Here is an 18,517-nt window from a genome sequence, read left to right on the forward strand (position 1 = left end):
TATAATCAAAATTATATATTTCTTACGAGATTATCTTATTTCAAAATATTTTACATGTTGCGAAAAACGAGGTAAGTTATGTCTTAATTTTTAATGGATTCCCTAATTTATATTTACTTGTGTAAAAATTGTAAAATTTATATTTCTATATTCATTTTTATCACTTATTTATATTGCAAATTAATGTTCCTCAGCTCAAATTTAAAGTTGCATATTCAGGTACTCGTCGTTATTTTTATAAAAATATTAATCAAACGAAATAATTAATAAAAATCAAACGATATTTTCTGTTCTTAAGTGTCAACAAAAAAAAGTTATGTCCGAAACAAAGTTTGAAAAATATGTAACTCAATTACAAATCGATTATATTTAGTCTAAAATGAAACTTTTCCAACAAATTTATTTTTTTCTCTATTCTACTTTTGCAAGTTTTATTTTGTTTGAGTCAATGTTTATGTAAACATCCACATTTAAAATCAAATCAGGTTCGTATTAAGTGGAATCAGACGATTTAAAAAAAAAAAAAAAAAAAACAGATCATCGGAGATGCAATGTATATGTTTATACGAAGAGCAACTGAACCAGAAGGAGTGCAAGCGAGGGATAAACATTGGGGGGAAAACAAACAAAACTTCTCGAAATGATGAAAATGTTCGGAAGAAACTGACCTTACAATTTCAGAGCAAAGAGTTTAGTAATGTTTGAAGCTAGGCACATCCGTGTAGGTTCACCTGTACTCCAAATATTCACTTAACAAAAAACAAAAATATTATTTCTCTAAGAAGGGAGAGAGAAGCGCAAACGGAGTTCCGGCGCGGACCGTTTGATGATCACTTTAAATCGTCCATCTTCCTTCTATGCGGAAGGAGAAGTTGTAGCTGTAGAAAGAAGGAAGCGCCGTCTGCTGGCCAGATACTGTAGCAACTCATTTTGAAAAGATCGATCGGAGTTTCACCCTTCTGTCTTCGATCGGATTTGAAGTAAGGCCGTTTCGAACAAAATCGGCCGGAATAGAGCGATTTTCTTCCCTTGGACTTACTTCACCAAAGCGGACAGTACAGTATCGGGGGCGTATAGTTTGCCTTTTAGTATTGGATAAAGAGAAAACTTGATCTCGTCTCTTTTTTTTTTTTTTTTACTTTCCATTCTAAAAGAGGAAAAGTGGTATTATATTCCAAGTCAGGTGGTGTGTGTCATAAGGACCTTGTTTTCTCAAATAAATTGCTAAACGACGCACTTTAGTTTCGAAGATTTTTTTTTATTTGGTTTGACCTACAAATTAATTTTGTTTCAGAAACAAAATAAAAATCTAAGAAAGGTAGAATTTTTCTCAAATAGTTTGGATGGATGAAATAAATAAAAAAAAATCATGTAGTTGTTATTTCAACATTAAAAAACAACATGCTATTTTTCTTTTAACATGAAAAAAAAAAATTTCTTATTTTATCGTTCTTGAATCGCTATTTAAACCAAATTTATTTTTCTGTCGTTTTCAGGTTGCACAGCTGTTAGTTTAGAGTTTAAAATCATTTTCTAAGCTTTTACTTTTTAAGATTTATAAGTTTATTACGAAGCAGCAAGTTCGAAGGGAGGGTTTGAATTACTTTTGGGTGTGATTTTTAGACGATTTCTTTCTTCTTTTGAATGTTTGAAAATATTATTTTATTTGATAACAGATCAATTACCGCCAATTCGGATTACTTTACCAAGTTTCAAACATCAATTAAAAATTTCGTGTATTTCTCCATCAGTGAGAGAGAATGAACAATTTCTGGACTTTGTTATGGGCTTGAAAAATTAATAAATGATATTTAAAATCATCTTCTTTCAGAAAAAAATCAAAATCATGGTAAACCCCTTCAACCGGTATAACTTGACTCACTAGATATTTTCTATTGAAAACTGCCTCTGAAAGTCAACCTCTTGAAAATCCTCCTTTTCAGAAGGCTAAAATGATCAAAATATATTCTTTTATATTCTATATATATTTTACATTCTAACCGTCGTTGAACAGCAGATCTAATTTTGGGTTTACGATCACCAATGATCAACTCCGTAGTCTTGTAATTTTAAACCCAATCCAGAAGACAGGTGAATTCTTGAATCGCGTATTGGGAGATATTTGCCCTCGTGGAGGACTTTTTGATGGAACTATCCCGCATTCACGTTACATGGAGAGGAAAACTACGAATCCCTCCCGTGGTTATCCTGATGGCAAGGAGACTCTAACCCATGATCCGTCTACCACTGAGGATATCTTACATCTGCACTGTGGTCGGTGCAAGCCGGATGCAGAATTAGTATCGGCCAGCCGTCGCTGGGATTCGAACCCGGTTTACCTCATTGGACGGCGAACGCTTTATTCCCTGAACTATCACGGCTCAAAAAAAATTAAGTATAAAACATTTAAAAAATGTTTTATAAATGTGTTCATAAAAATTTTTTTGATTATTATTTATTATTTGAATAAATTATATTCATGCTAGATACTCTTTAAGTTATTAGGCTCCGTCAATAAAACTTTAGTAAATAACTATTGGCAGAGACATTTAAAAAAGAAGAAAGAGAGAGACAGAGAAAGAGGAAAAAAATACCTATTTTGTTACATAATATGACTCACACAGTTTGAAAAATTTATGAAAAATTCTTCTTCAAAGAAAAATTTATCTCATCGTTACCTTGTATGTGGAGTTTTAAAAACAAATTCAGTCAGGAGAAAAGTTGGATTTATCCCCTTCAAAGGAATTTAACTGCTTCTTTTTGTCTTCGGTTTCCAGATAGAACACAAATGCTCAAAATCTTATACCTTGCTTTAAAGAGTTTTTTATCATACGTCGGTACACACAACGATAACTTATTTATCTAATAAATGTCATTGCCAATTCATCACAAATAATAAAGAGAGTATGTCAAAAATACAGGTAATTTTAATAGAAAATAATCAGTAATGTAATTTTAGATTTTGTAAAGGAAAATAATTACAATTATAAACACTTAACAAACTTTCACAATAATATTTATTTGTTGTTGTTGTTGCTAATTCCCATCTGGTCTGACGGGGTCAGACCAGATCAATAAATCCGTTAACATTAAGAAAATCCGAAACCAGAATGGGAGAGGAATGAATGTCGTTCCAGTCCAGCCCTAAACAGTTCAAGATGTGCTCAGGTGATGCCTGGTTTTGTTGGCATTTAGGGCAAAGAGGAAAGATCTTTTGATTAGCAGAAAATGTGAGGCTTTTCAGGTGTCCACTGGCCAGTCGGGATAAGCAAGTGTTGGTTTGCCTGTCACCAGGAAGAGATAGAGAGAGTCCTGGTCTTTTTGCTTTATACCAGTAATGAGTAGGTGGAAGCAGCCACTTTTGTTTGTTCTGGGCCTTTTGCCTTGCGAAAAGTTCAAGGTATGTAAGCTCTGAGGTGGAAGGGACTGGATGGTCTAGTCCTTTCTTTGCGAGAGTGTCAGCCAACTCGTTGACGTGGATATCGACGTGGGACGGGATCCATTGAAAGTGGACCTCATGCTGCTGGGAAATGAGCTTTACTTTTTGTAAGATCGAAAACTGGTTTTATCTCCAATGAGGGCCCAATTTTTGAGGTGTTGAATTGAACTACGGCTGTCAGATAGTATCCAAGTATTTCCAAGGTGCCCTTCGCTCAAGATTTTCTCTAGTCCCCTGTCGATTGCAATTAGTTCGCATCGAAAGACAGAGCAAAAATCTGGGTTTCGTTGATGAAGAGTGTAGTACTCTCGAGGTGTTTCAATAAATACTCCACTGCCAGTCTGTCTATCCATTTTTCTGCCATCAGAGAATATTTTGATGTCGTTTGGAGGGATTTTATTGATGATTTCCAGGGACAATTGTCTGAGGAATTCAGGCACACAGTCTTTCTTATCAAGCATGGTAGGGAGGCTTTCATGGAAACTAACATTGGAAAGATGTTAGTTTCGTTCGATGTTAGTTGTTAGATGTTAGTAATATTTATTTTAAATGTATATATTTAAAAAAATAACAGATGTGTAAAAAAGTCAAAACTATTTTTGTCATGTCGTTTCTCTTAAAGAACGGGAGAGGGGGGCACAAGTGAACATGGGGCACATGTGAACATGGTATTCTTTACGAATATGATTTGAAATAAAAATCTTGAAAAATTTTAAGTAGATGACAGTTCTAGTCCTACCTCTCTGCCAAACTTTCAGAACAATGAGCCATTTTGTTGTTCTATTCTGACAATTTCTTTGTATCAGCTGGTGTTGTATATGCTTTTATCACTCGCTTCTTCAAGTGAAAACATAGTATAAATCAACTAATAAGCTAAAATTAACTATTGCAGACCATTATATGAACATTTAGGTTCATTTATGACAATTATTATTTTCTTTTACTTAATTAAAAATTCTTTATTTTTCAAGTTAGGTTTAAGAAACATGATGGGGCACTTGTGAACAAAACATCTGGGGCAGATGTGAGCAGTTCACATGTGCCCCTACATAGAGTTAAAATTATTATCCTCATGATATTATAAGTTTAAAAAATATGTATACATTTAAAATTATTATTATTTAATTTTCCATAATTAATTATTTAATCGTTTTTTTTTCTTTTAAAAATTTATGATTACTAATGGCCATTAGTAAATTAAAAATTTACTAATGGTCAGGCAGAAAATGTTGACAATGATCTTAACAGTACTTTTCCTACACCAGAATCAATCCAACCATTTTCAAGAGCCCAAGTAAGTAACTTAAAGAAACGAAAACGTGAAAAGGAAAAATCACACATATTAACTGATACACCTGAGAAAGATAGAATTGCTAAAGCTAAAAATGAAATGATAGAAAAAATGAAAAAAAAAGCATGAAAGAGTATCAGAGAAGAAAGAAAAAGGCCCATTACAACTCCTGAGGAACATGAAGTTGCGAAAAACCCAATTGACGAAATTAACCCAATAAACTCACATAAACAAATAAACCCAATAAATTCACGTATTAAGCTACAACCCCTTCAGTATAATGTGTTTCTATATCTGTTATATTAAATATTTTTTTCTTTTAAATACGATGATTGCTTTGTGTTTTTAATTTTGTTCATAAGTGCCCCTGGCATGTTCACATGTGCCCCCCTATAGAGGCACATGTGAATAATTGAAGTCATTTTTCTAAAATATCATAAAGTAAAGAAATATTTTATTGAAAAATCTCAAAAAATTCCATAAGACAACGAAAAGACTATTTAAGCATATGGACTTCTTTAATGTGAGAAATTGATGATATTTTTTGAAAAATGAAGAAATAAAAAAATTTGTTCACATGTGCCCCGCTCTCCCCTACTTATCGTTTGAAATTTCGAATAATTGAATGAACCATTTAATTATTCAAAATTTTTTACAAGTAACGGCCTAGTTTTAATGGAATTATTTTTTCCTTTTATTCCATGGAAAATGAGGTCGAAATAGTTTAATCCATTTTTGGTATTAGGCTCGTAAATTAATGTAATAAAATATTTTATTCTAATTCAATTAGATAACCGTTACAAAATATTCATTAGCTGTTACTTAAAGATTTCGATTAATTTTTTTATTAAAAATCAAATATTTTCACTTTTATTAATAGTTTTAACTCATTTAACAGTCTATCTAAAGAGTGTTTGAAGTTTGAAACTTAATTTATTTTTCTAACTTATTCACTTTTACTCGTGTTGTAATTCAAAAAAACTACAATGTACTTTTTCGTGAAAATAATTTTTTTTCTTTCAATTGCAATAACAACTAACTTGCCATACTTTTGATCAAATTGCTTTTCAATTTTTTACCAGTTGTAATTCATAACCAATCTTAGATTACATTGTTCGAACTGAAATATGACAGTATTTTTTTTTCTCACTCATGAAAAAAAAAGTATTCTTAATTTTCTTTCTCACTTTTTATATAAATAATAACAAACTAATTTTTATTTCAGATTTTGTCTAGGGAGAAGCTAAGACAAAAAAAATATAAAAACTTGATCAATTTGAAATGAGATTTATTGGTAATTAACGAAATTCTAGTAAACCTTCATTTTTTATTTATAAATATACATGGTTATTCATAATTCCCTCCGGGGTTTCGAAGCGTTATAGTAAAAAAACGAAGACGAATATGGCAAAAAAGAACATATGAAATTATTCCGAAAGTATTCAAGTTTTAATTTAAGCAGTTGCCGGTAGATGGCAGTAACATGTACCACGGAAGTCAGTTGTAGTAAACATAAGGCTGTAGTAAACAGAGGGAATTATGAATAACCCTGTATAACCTGTAATACCATAGCTCACACCCTATGACTTCTCACTTTCAAAAAAAGAAATGAAAGACAAAAAATACCTCTTTATTTAAAATAAATATATAAATTTCTTGGATTATAATTTCCTTGTGTGCATAATGAAAAATCTAAAAATTAAATAAATAAATATAAGAAAAAAACCGTCTTTGAGACTTAACTGATAGAGGTTATCACATTTTTATTGTAAATATGTTTTCTCTGTCCTAGGAGTCTTCTTGCAGGAAAAAAGAAAATTCGCTCGGTAAGGGAAACGTGACTAACCGACCCTGAAATTCCCAATTCAATGGAATTACGGGCAAAAATATCTGAAGATGTTCTTAAGAGGATCTTGATGCCGACTGATGTATTTGACAGAACAAGTAATAAGTTTATTGTTTGCGTTTGAACTATTTAGTAACTACAATTCAAATATATTTTATTAACTTACGTTTTATTTTGCAATTACATATCTGAAAAATAGTTTTCAAAAATGCGAAACTCACTCGCAATATTGTCTATCTCTCTATTAGTTTTTTTTAATTAAAAAAAAATTATTAAAAAGCTTACATAAATTGATACATAAAATTTTGAAGAGAAGAGGACAAAGAATTGGTTCGGTCTTTAGCTTGACTCTGAGTTTAGAAAAAGGGAAAAAATGTATATCATTTATATTTCAATTGTTCTTTATGTAATGGCAAAATATATTTCAATTTTTTTCAGTATGTAAAACAATTTTTTTCAGTATGTATGTATGAGGGAACAGTATGTATTTGATAAAATAGTTTATTAGAATATTTTAGAAAAAATACCCCCAAAATAATATATTTTAGAGTGTTAAACTACTCTCCATAACTGTTTTTCATAATTTATTTTTAAAATAAAAAATACTTCAACTAAAATAATTTAGAATTTTCGAAATAACATAATTAAGAAACAATTGCAAATAGTAATTAGTGATTTAAAATTCAGAAGAGAAAAAAAATCATTTTAATAAAATTAATTTGTCATAAAATTTTATCTCATGTTACATTAACTAATACATTCCAGCTATTGATACAATCAGTTTTGCTTAAGAGGACAATAAATCACGAAAAAACCCTTCATGGATCAACAGCATCAGACAAAGCTGAGTTATGATAAAAGTAAGAATGAACTATAAAGTTCCAAACGCTGAAATATATTTTTTTTTTACAAAATATCAAATTGCAGACCAATTATGTCAGAATTAGCTGCTATAATGAAGAGGGAAAATTATCCAGTCATAATTTATTTGCAATTTGATATTTTGAAAAACAAATTTCTGCATTCGAGCTTTTATAGTTAACTCTTGATTTATCTGCAGTCAATTTTTTGTTTTTTAAATTTTAAATCACTCATTCAGTTGAAAGAGAATTAGGGTTTTGTCTCGTGGTGTAGCGTTCTTTTAATGAAATTATGGAATTTTACAGTATTTTAATTGTTTCAAAAAATACTCAAAGACGCGTTTAATACATTAATGCATTTATAAAGTTAAATTAAAGTATAATAACTTTATGAATTAAAATAATCCAAGATTTTTTCTTATCTTAACAAGGAAAGAAATATCAAAACAAAAAAGGAACAAATTAAGGCAAATATATGCCGAGGTTTACTCCTTTTCCTTTCTTTTTATTTTCTTCCTTTTCTTTCTTCCTTTTCTTTCTTCCTTTTCTTTCCTTTTCTTTTAAACCAGAAATTTGTGAAAAAATTATTGATAAATGCAGATAAAAAGTATTTAATCGCAATGGAAACGTTCATTATGCAAACAATACAGCATTTTTGTTCAAAAAACGTTGATCAAAAGTTGTTAATTGCTCCATGGAAAAAGATAATCGTCAACTATTTATACTTGTCTTTCTTTTTTGGAAATGGTCATATGATAAAAAAAATTCATTAAACGAATATAAAATTTTACCTAATCTGATACTTTTGGGATGAAAAAAAATTTGATATGTGTGTTATTATTTTAATCGCAGGTTGACAAGCTACAGTATATCACATTTTTAACTAAATAATTTAATTACGTCAACAAAATAAGCAAATTAGATTAAAATATATGGAATAATTATCTCGCATCGATATTATCAGCAAACCTTCCTTTTTTTAGTTTTAATTTTAAAAGATCATTTTTTATACGTTATGTATCTGGAAAAGATTAAAAATATTTAAGAACTACAATTTTCAAAAATAAATGTTAATAATAAAAAGATATAGAAAAAAGCAGTTGAATTTCCCTTACTTTTTGTTATATAAATTTCGTAATTATTATATTATATTTGTTAAACATTTTCTAGTCTTTCATCAGTTGCAAAATCCCACTGGATAACAAAATTATACACATTTTGAATGTTCCAAAATGTGTTGTTCAATTAATTACAAATAAAAACATAAAAAAATTAAATGATTTGTAAATTATATTTTTTTTCTTAGTTTTATTTAGAATAATACAAAACGAAGAACATATACTGCTAAATGTAAAACAACGCATCCTCAAATGCTTCTTTTATATAAATTAAATAACAAAGAAAAATTCTCTATCCGTTGAAGCTCCGTAAATTAATAAACAATTAAATATTATTAGCTAAACAATTAAAAGAAAAATCATTAATAGACAAATGTTATCAGAAAAGTCATTATATTTCACTTATCTCTTTGCAAATTCAATTATTTCTATCTTTATACTTTAAATTTGATTATCACTTCCTGTTTCTATTTAAAAATCTCATCTTTACTCATTACTTTAGTAAACTCTATGATTAGCCACATTTTTAATTAGATTATTTATGACTAAGGACTTTGCGTTTTAAAGATAAATCAAAATAAAATACAAAATTAAAACTAAATGTGTACACTTCTCATAACTAATATCAACATAAATTTCATTTTTAAGAAAAAATTAATGTTTTACAATCTCATAAATCAAAAAAAAAGCAATCGAAAGTAATTACTGATAAAGATTAGTGAAAACGGAACTCATTTTACCAAAAACAAAAACTATTAAAAAAGCCATTAAATTTCCTTTTTCTACATTAAACAACTATTATTATCTTTATGTATACTTTAAAATGGAGAATCATTCTCTTGTATTCTCCATTTACTCTCCACTGGGTGTGAGAACTTTTCATCAATATCACAGCAGGTGTTAAATAAATACCCAACTGGCGAATAGCGTGCGAGAGAAAATGCAGTTTGTGTCTGGCATCTAATCTAGCTCGAATTCGTTCTCATTTAATGAAGTAGTTTTGGGGAAAAGGAATCAAATCAATCATACAAACATATTTGCCCCTATTATCCGTAAAGAAGCCACAATCTCTTTTGTTACTGACGTTTGGTTCATTCCAAACAATATTAATGTCCGGTGCACCAAAGCACTCATGTCAAAATTAACTCAATTGTACCGAAATGCCATATCAAATACACACTCCCTCGTCCATTAATTATTAATGACACTCAAACGCAAGACTCGCGTTAATTAATAATGTGTAACACCTACTATCAGTTTATTACGACTGCCTAAAACATTTATAGTTATCATTTTTAATGTTTGAAAAATTATTTTGAAAAGATGCATGGGTTTTATTATTATTATTTATTTATTTATTATTTATTTATTTTATTATTTATTGAAAAATAGTAAGCTAAAAATTGTTATGAGTATAAAAGCAATAAATATCCTTATTAAGTGAAAACATCTGGTTTGAGGACTATGAATAATTTTTAAAAAAATAACTATGTTTAACATAACCTATGTTAATTTTTCCTGCAAGAGAGCAAGGTTTGATGGCTAACAAATTGGCACAAATTAGTCAGTCCTCATTCAAAGTGTTTTGAAAGAAATGATACCAAAAGAATTATTTTCTTCTTGGAATAAATTTCTATTAGAAACCGCTTAAGCTACTAAGTCATATGAATTACTAAAATTTACTAATTCTATTACTAAAATATAAACTTTGTTTTAAAGGTTGGAGGAGGCCTTTTTTGAGAGAGAGAGAGGCTCATAAAAAGTCGTATTTTTAAAATTGGATTTCACAGGAACTATTAGACCGATTTCACTCAAATATTTTAATTCGCCATTTGAAACTGCATTCTTTAAAATGATGTAAAAAATTTTATACTTTACAGTTCAAAATGCTTTCGACTACTTTAAATAAAATAATAAAAAATAATAAATATTTACTAAAATTTGTAATTGTGTGCATAAATTTTTCAAGTCGCTTAAAAAGTTCTCGAGTTATGACAAAATATGCAAAAAATCAAATTTAAATTAACAGGTTCAAGCTTTTGACCGCGCTCCTGACCAAACTATGGGGACCCAGATTGTGGCTACCCTTCATATTTTGAGGGTCAAAAATCCAAATCTGTTAAAAAAGAAGCATGTTTATTCAGAGAAAGTGCGTTTTAGTGTCTGATTTTATATCTTAAAATATCGGTTGCACTAACTGATTAGCATGTTTGAGGATTAAGATTGAGTCTTACTACGTATCATTCAATCAAAAGTTATTAAAGGTGGCCTGTTTATTTCATTGCACTCTGCGCAAATCACTCCAAAAGATTTGAAATAAATAACAATAACAAGCATTATGAACAAAAATTTAATTTAAAAAGAAACAATGATAGTAAAAACTTAAAAAATATACATAAATAACTCATTGAATTCGAGGTGAAAAAAAAATATTTATTGGCAGCTTTTGATTTTAAAGCACTGAAATTCCAGATATTTTTCAGACAGCATTTAGATTCATTAATAATAATTAAATAATAGTGAGATAACTTATATTAATTAGCGCATAAAGTAATATTCACTTAATTGTGTACTATTAAAAAATCACAAAGCATTTAAAGGCTTTATTACTAAAAACATCATAATGAGCTAGCTCACATATTAGCATGTCTTATGAATGAAATATTGTTCCCAGGTTTTAAATACTTTATCAATTTACACTATAAAAATATCTATTTCATAATTTAGAATTATTAAAAGTTCCCAAAATATTTAAATGTTTTGCTACAAAAAGAGCATAAGTTTTACCGTAAAATCGCCTGAAAAGTGATGGAATATTGTCTCCCAATTTATATATATTGAATATTGTTACCAAGAAAATATTCCAAAATAGATAACGAGAATAGAATTTAAGGGGTATTCTTTTTCTTCCTACGTTTAACTATTTACTTAAGTAAATCTTTAAAACATAGTATATAATATTTTTTAACAATGTGTAATGAAACACCATAAATAAAAGTCAAGATTTTCAATTCAATTTTTTCCTTGAAAACAACAAGCTACAGCTTATTAAAATTATTTGCTTTGAATTTAATTAATACGCCTTTATAACTTGTTCAAATGCGTCTATTTTTGGTTTAAGTTTTGACTGCCATTTTTAGTTATTTGCTTTGCTACTCTAAAAAACCTTTTGCGTAAAATATAAAAATTCATACGTTTCAGAATTAAATGAATGTAATATATGCAAGTTTATTACTTGAACATTTCTTTTCTATGAATAGAATTTTGATTTGAACAAGAATTAGGAAAGAATAAGAGACGGAAAGCTTTTAAGAAAATAAGTAATCAAAGAGTTGAAAACTTACATTTTCGAACTATGATTTTAAATTTCAGCTTCATCATACGTTTGCACTTCAAGGGAAGTGAAAATCTAATTATTACAATTATTCTGCTTATAATTCAACAGAATCCATCGAAATTTTCAATTTTTAAAAAGATCCGAAATTAATAAATCTCCTTCCAATTTGAAATTAATGATTCTTTAAAAAAATCGTTTGATTTCATATTCGCGATCGCAACGCTTGAACACGCTCTCTAGCAAGTAGTAAATTTTCTGGCTTTTATTTATTAAGTTTTCATTTAGCTCTATCAGAAACGTAGAGTAGAACGCCATTTTTTATCAGCAAATAAGCAAAATTTCTCAAAGGAAAAGGCAGAAGAACTTGAGAAAAAAACGACCCAGAACATTGGTAAATCTTTCTGAAACAGAAAGCACCCAACATTTGAAAAACAATTTCTCAATAATTTTTACCTTTCTATTGTCAACAAACTTGCAATATTTTTTTTTTTTGCTTCAATTCATTACAAATTAAAGTGAAGTCGACATTCCTTATTTCATTCCATGAATAAATGTGATTTCAGAACGTGCAGAACTGTAATAGTTATAGAATATTCTTCTTCTTTATAGAATAGTATATGTTTCTGAATCTATATAATTCGGAAAACAACAATAAAGAATTATCCGAATTACTTGAAATGGTATGATTTGTGGTGATTAATAATAATTTTTTTATCGTTTTCTTAGTAGGTATTTTGAATGAATAATTTCAACTAGAATTCAGCTATTTTGTTTTAAAGTTACATATTGAAATTTATATCGAGATCTTACACTTATACAATTTTGTTGCGTGGTAAGTCATCTAAAAGTAATGAAGGGATAATCAATGTATATATTATTTGAAAATACAATTTTCAAACGAAGAATATTTCATTTGGAATTCACCGGATTTATAAAGCAAGTAAGTGTTATGATTTCTATAATAAAAAATTTACTTGTAAATAATTTTTTTTCTAATTTGATGATAGTCCTCTACAGAATGGGTTTCTTCGTCTGATTAAGAACTTTAAGTCTAGAAAAAAGAAACAATATGAAAGTTTTTTATTTCATTATGAGGAATTTTTAGAATCGTTTTTTTTATCGTAAGTATTCTTTATTTTATGTTCTTTAGTTCATAAATAATGATTTTTTATTAATAACTTAAATTTTTTGATAAAAATTGTTGTCAAAAAATTTTTTTTGCAAATTCAAATGGCATAATATTATGTGCTTCTGTTAACTTTTTGCATGATTTTAATGTTTGAAGTAATATGATACAGAAAAGTATGGAATGTAAAATTTAAATAGATCTTTCACACTAGATCATTACATTTAATAGCACGATTTCTCAGGCACTAGGTTTTAACTCGAACTATAAGATTTTTTACAAATATTTTCCGATGTGTTTTGGATGTTCCTTCTTTAAAAAAAAAAGATATTCCATTTTGTTTTCACTTTCATGCGAAAGAATATCATACATTTTTCTTTTTTAAATTTAATAAGCCACAATAAAGAGGGGCATTACCATCCAATCTCCAAGAAATTACCAAGAAATCTCCAGTGCAACTGATGATCCTGTTGTTTTGCTAGCAGGAATTCGTCTCAAATAACAACGCCTCCTATAGGTCGTCGCGTTCGCGAATTGTGAATAAATATGAATACTATTTTCGTGAAAGCGATTTTTCATGAACAAATCTTATAACAATTATGAGCACGTATGTTGCCCTATGTAATCTTGTTTAACATAGAAAATAAAGTAATTCTTTATAAATTATTAAAGTTTAAATTTAGAAATAAAGTAGGCTTAGCAATAAAGTTTATACTTAATAATTATTTATCAATTATTATTCACAAGTTATTCATAAATTGCCCATTACTTCACGAGGATAATTCAGAACAGGATACCTGCTGGTGACGTAGCGTGGGCATCTCGATCCTGATTGGTTAATGAAACATGGCATTTGTTTGCGTTAGCAACTAATCTTTCCATTTTATTTCGAGTAAGCTAAGCCAGTCAAGTATCAATTCTCTAAAGGGTCGCGTACTATACTCTCTTACAAAGATTTAAATTCTTTCACTTTATGTTTCTAACTTAATACTAAGAGCGACACGTAAACATGTAGAACATAAACAAGCTAATTATGCATCGAAGTTGCCAGGTACACAAAACAAAAATATATCACGGTTACAATAAAATACATACACAAATAATGAATCTAAGTTAAGTAAAAGGTGTAGACGAAAAAGAATTATATTTTAACATATTCGATGTGTGATACGGAGCTGCATTTAATTAACTTCACTTTAATTAACATTTTAACTTATGTGGAGAAACTTAGCTCAACTTTAACATTCCATTTTGTATATAACAGATCAGCTGGAGCTAACGCCATTGGTCACATGTGGGGATATTTGTGATCTTCTTCTTCTACTTGAAGTGCTAGTACCCTATTGCAGTTAGTGAATTGAGTGCTCTGATTAACATGGCATTACTTGTAATAGAAATTAGTTATCACAAGATCTTGTGATTATATTTGATCAATGATATCATGATCATGATTTCTTTGTAAGTTAATATTCGTAAGTTAATATTCGTATAATAAGAATTCGTACAATGTTAACTGTTAAGGAAAACTATTTTTGCATACTTGTAGGTATGTAATTTTTCTTTTAAAAAAAAGGTTTTTTGCGAAAAGTTTCCTAAATGCAGTGATTGTTTATATACTTATTTCATTTTTTTATTGTTTCTTTTTTTGCATAGTTAAACCTCTGTATATGGCATGTAGTGCTCGTCAGCGGCATCAAGACATTAAATTCCTAATGAATTGGAGATCCTAGATTTCCTTTTCCAAGAAAGTCATAAACTGTAAATTCCACTTTCTATCTAGTTTCATTTATTAAGTTTTATTTATTATTTAAATGTTTTGAAAAGTTTCTAAAACATTCTTTAATATTACCACCTTTTCCGTGTTTAATTGAATACATTTTTCAAGGGAAAACATCAGTTGTTCTATGCTTTGATTGAAATGCTTCAATAAATTTGTTCTACTGACTGAATTATTCTCGATTCCTTCTACGCGATATTATTTCTGATACATAATTTAATTAATCTTTTATATTACATTTCTTACATTAATACTTAAACCTTTGATATCAAGGTAATTCCGTTTATTAAACTTAAGCATTTCTTTTCTGAATTCTGTGGGGAAGCCTTATGAAGCCACTTGGCTCTTGAAGCTAGGCATATACATTAGCCGAGGGGTCTAAGTTGTCATTTTTATGACCGATTGATTGAGAGTGAGACTGCAAACATAGACATCACACATTCCCTCCATTATTTTTACACATTATGAATTTCTACTTCATTTATTACTCAATTGGCGAACGTGGACTAGAAAAACAAGCAATTGTCTCTCACAAGCGAACATAGATGTCAGCACTACAGCTCTTCTCATCACTATCCGACTCCCAGGGAGACAGACTTTAGTATTATTCGTCTCATTCGCTAGATGGTACCACTGGATGAACTAACTGAACCACATTCCATTGTTAGATTTGGTTTCATGAAAGATTCCATGATAGCTGTTGGTTTTGGGTTGAAGTTCTGTGAATTTATCGAAAGGTCAATTCCCGGAAGAGTACTGGTTTTAAATGAAGACTTCATGAAGAATTCTCAAAAAGTTTCCTCAAGAAAGTTCAGAAATGTTACTAGTATAAATAAGGCCCTGTTAACTGCTCATTACTTTCCAGGAATTCTTTTTACGGATTGCTTATTGGAAATAGATGGTTTTTAAATTTGCTGTGGCCCGCAGTTTTTTTTTTATGGAAACAACTCACTCCTTTTTTAATAACGAGTATTTCTTCTTCCCCTAGAAATTGGGTAATGAAGAAATTTGAATAGAAGAATTATTATCATATTCCTTACAACTTCAAATAGCATTAAATTAGATAAATCTTATTTTAAATTGTGCTAGGCAAATTTAGAGCACAGTAAAAACTGTGGTGCAATACCTACCCAAATTTGGTACTAAAAAAACTCTGAAAATTGTGTGCTATTTAAAGCTCATACCGAATCAAGAGTTCATACATACTTTAAATTGTGTAGTTAAATCCTAATACCAACAATGGATAAAGCTTACACCCAGTGCTAATGCATATACTTCTTGCATGAACAAGAAAATGAAGAAAATTTTCGAACGCAAATTGAATTAAAACCAGTTGTCTCACTTAACTTCTTCATCTACGAATTCGTTCCATAGCAAATTCTACGAAATTATTGAACACAAACTGAATTAAAACCAATGCCTCGCTAATTTATTTTACCACTAATTTTTCTCCCAACAAATTCTACATTGTTATTGAACACAAACTGAATTATAAAACAAATGTTTCGTTACACTTCTCCTACTTAAACTTTTTCCCACAACAAATTTAACACAAACTGAATTAAAATCAGACCTTTTACTTAACCTCTTCATCTACAAATTCTTTCCATAACAAATTCTACGAAATTATTGAACACAAACTGTATTAAAATCAATTGTTTTGCTTAATTTATTTAACCACTATTTATTCTCTCACCAAATTATACATTGTTATTGAACATAAACTGGATTAAAAAACAGATGTCTCATTACACTTCTAATACTTCCTATTTTTCCCAGAAAAAATTGAGCAAAATTATTGAACACAAACTGAATTAAAATCAATTGTCTCACTTAATTTCATCTCGGAAGAAGAGATAATACCAAAAATAAATCCACTCTCCTTATTACTCCCCACTTTTCGTAAAACTGAAAGTCTATTTACACAAGCTTCAAGAACTGGCATCTAATCGCCTTAGTACTCTCCGAGTATACTTTGGCAAAGATATACTCGATTAAGTTTGTTTTAGAGAATCTATTAGACTTAATCCTTGCTACGAAGAACATCGGATTAGCTTTGAGCTTACATATACTGGAATAAAAGTTTTTCTGTACCTTTTTTAAGCTTTTATAAACTAAAATAATGTCATACTTCAAAAATATATTTTCACCTCCTCAGTTAGTTGTATATTTCATCAAAGTAATTCATTCATTGACTATTTCCTAAGTAATTCATTCATCGAATCAGTTAACTATTTCCTGAGAAAATTAAATTTCAAAAAAGTCAGATATTTAAAATTCGATTTCCCAGGAACTATTCAACCGATTTTGCTCAAATTTTATATTTTGCTATGTAAAATTATGTTCTTTAAAATTATGCAAAAAAATTCTGTGCTTTACAATTACGAAAATTAAGTACGTTTTTGTGTCTGATTTCGTAACTTAAAAAATTGTCTGCACTTATTAATTAGCATATTTAAGGTCAATCCCTCGAGCCACTGAAATTGAGTTTTAGAACGTGAAGATCCAGTCATTAGACCAAACGTTATTGAGGGTGGGAAAATTTTTCAATTCGTTTCAAAATTTCTCGAAATATATCGAAATACGCAAAAAGTAAAATTAACATTAAGATTTCGAACTTTGGAGCGTTCTCCTGACCAAACTATATGGATTATATTTCCCAAATTGCGGCTAACCCCTATATACTATTAAGGATTAGAAATCCAACTTCATAAAAAAAAAGAACGAAAATCATTATTTTTTTATGTTATGTAGAGAAGTCAATACGATTTTTCATTTTGGAGAGCGAAATCTTCAGTCACCAAGCCTATAGGAAACATTTTGACCCCTTCCTTCTCGCTCCCGTGATATTCCCGGGCTGGAGTGTTCAGTAGTAACGCGCCAATAAGAATAAAACTACTTCATTTGTTTTGCCCGGAAAACATTATATTTCTCCTTTTACACTCCAGATGGCAGTACCAGAATAAATTTAAGATGATTGTAGATAGTTAGTTTACTTTAAACTAGATGCCAGCACTAATCAAATACCTGAATAAAAAAATAGGCACTATTATGACCGTTTCCTTGAAAATTAATCGATCGTTAAGGGGTTAAAAGAACGGAGAGAAAATCAAATTTTTGATATGTATATATGTCAGGAACTAGAGTATCACGATGTATGCAGTGTGACCAAATTAATTCAGCTGCTCGCCTCAAGGCCCAACTACACCTGTCACATTTACTGCCCATCTAATGGGATACCTGTTCATTAATCCATGAATTACAGGATCACCATCTGCTATAGCATAACCATATAGCTCTTTCTCTGCTTTGATTGTTCTGAACTGTTTCGTTTCTGTAGAAACTTCAGATCCATAAACGTCTTCTGCTTGCATTTCACCTGTTGTTAGAAAAGCGTGAGTTGCATTCGATCCAATAAAGACTCCTTCCAAAATATATATTTTGGCAGAAGGTTTGTCACTAGGTAGATGTCCATAAACTCGACATCATCTTAATGCCATTTATACAGAATTAAATTCATTCCCTTCAGGGTTATAGCCGCAATCTAACCAAACAGAATCTCCTTCAGGCACATAACCAGGTAGTCTTAAGTAAGCGAAGCGAACCGGTGAACAATCTTTGAGCAAAGCTAAGAAAAACAAAATTCTTCCTCATCCTCTTCATTTTTTTTTCAATAATATGTAAACTTCTAAAAGTTTTGCTTAATCCATCAACCCGGAAAAT

At 29.4% G+C, this 18,517-nt stretch overlaps 1 protein-coding gene across 2 annotated transcripts in view; it reads right to left on the reverse strand.

Moving 5' to 3' along the window:
- Positions 1–941, reverse strand: part of LOC107441582 (oxidation resistance protein 1) — a 151,958-nt gene extending 151,017 nt beyond the window's left edge. Inside the window, exon 1 of one of the 2 annotated variants that reach the window (XM_016054904.4) lies at positions 669–941. The gene's annotated coding sequence lies outside the window, so the exon portion shown is untranslated. The remainder of the gene's footprint in view (positions 1–668) is intronic. The other variant, XM_087156909.1, reaches the window with a different exon arrangement.
- Positions 942–18,517: the final 17,576 nt, after the last annotated feature.

Source organism: Parasteatoda tepidariorum, chromosome 2 (genome assembly GCF_982258835.1).
Source record: "Parasteatoda tepidariorum strain Cologne lab strain chromosome 2, Ptep-v5.0, whole genome shotgun sequence".
Classification (NCBI taxonomy): domain Eukaryota; kingdom Metazoa; phylum Arthropoda; class Arachnida; order Araneae; family Theridiidae; genus Parasteatoda; species Parasteatoda tepidariorum.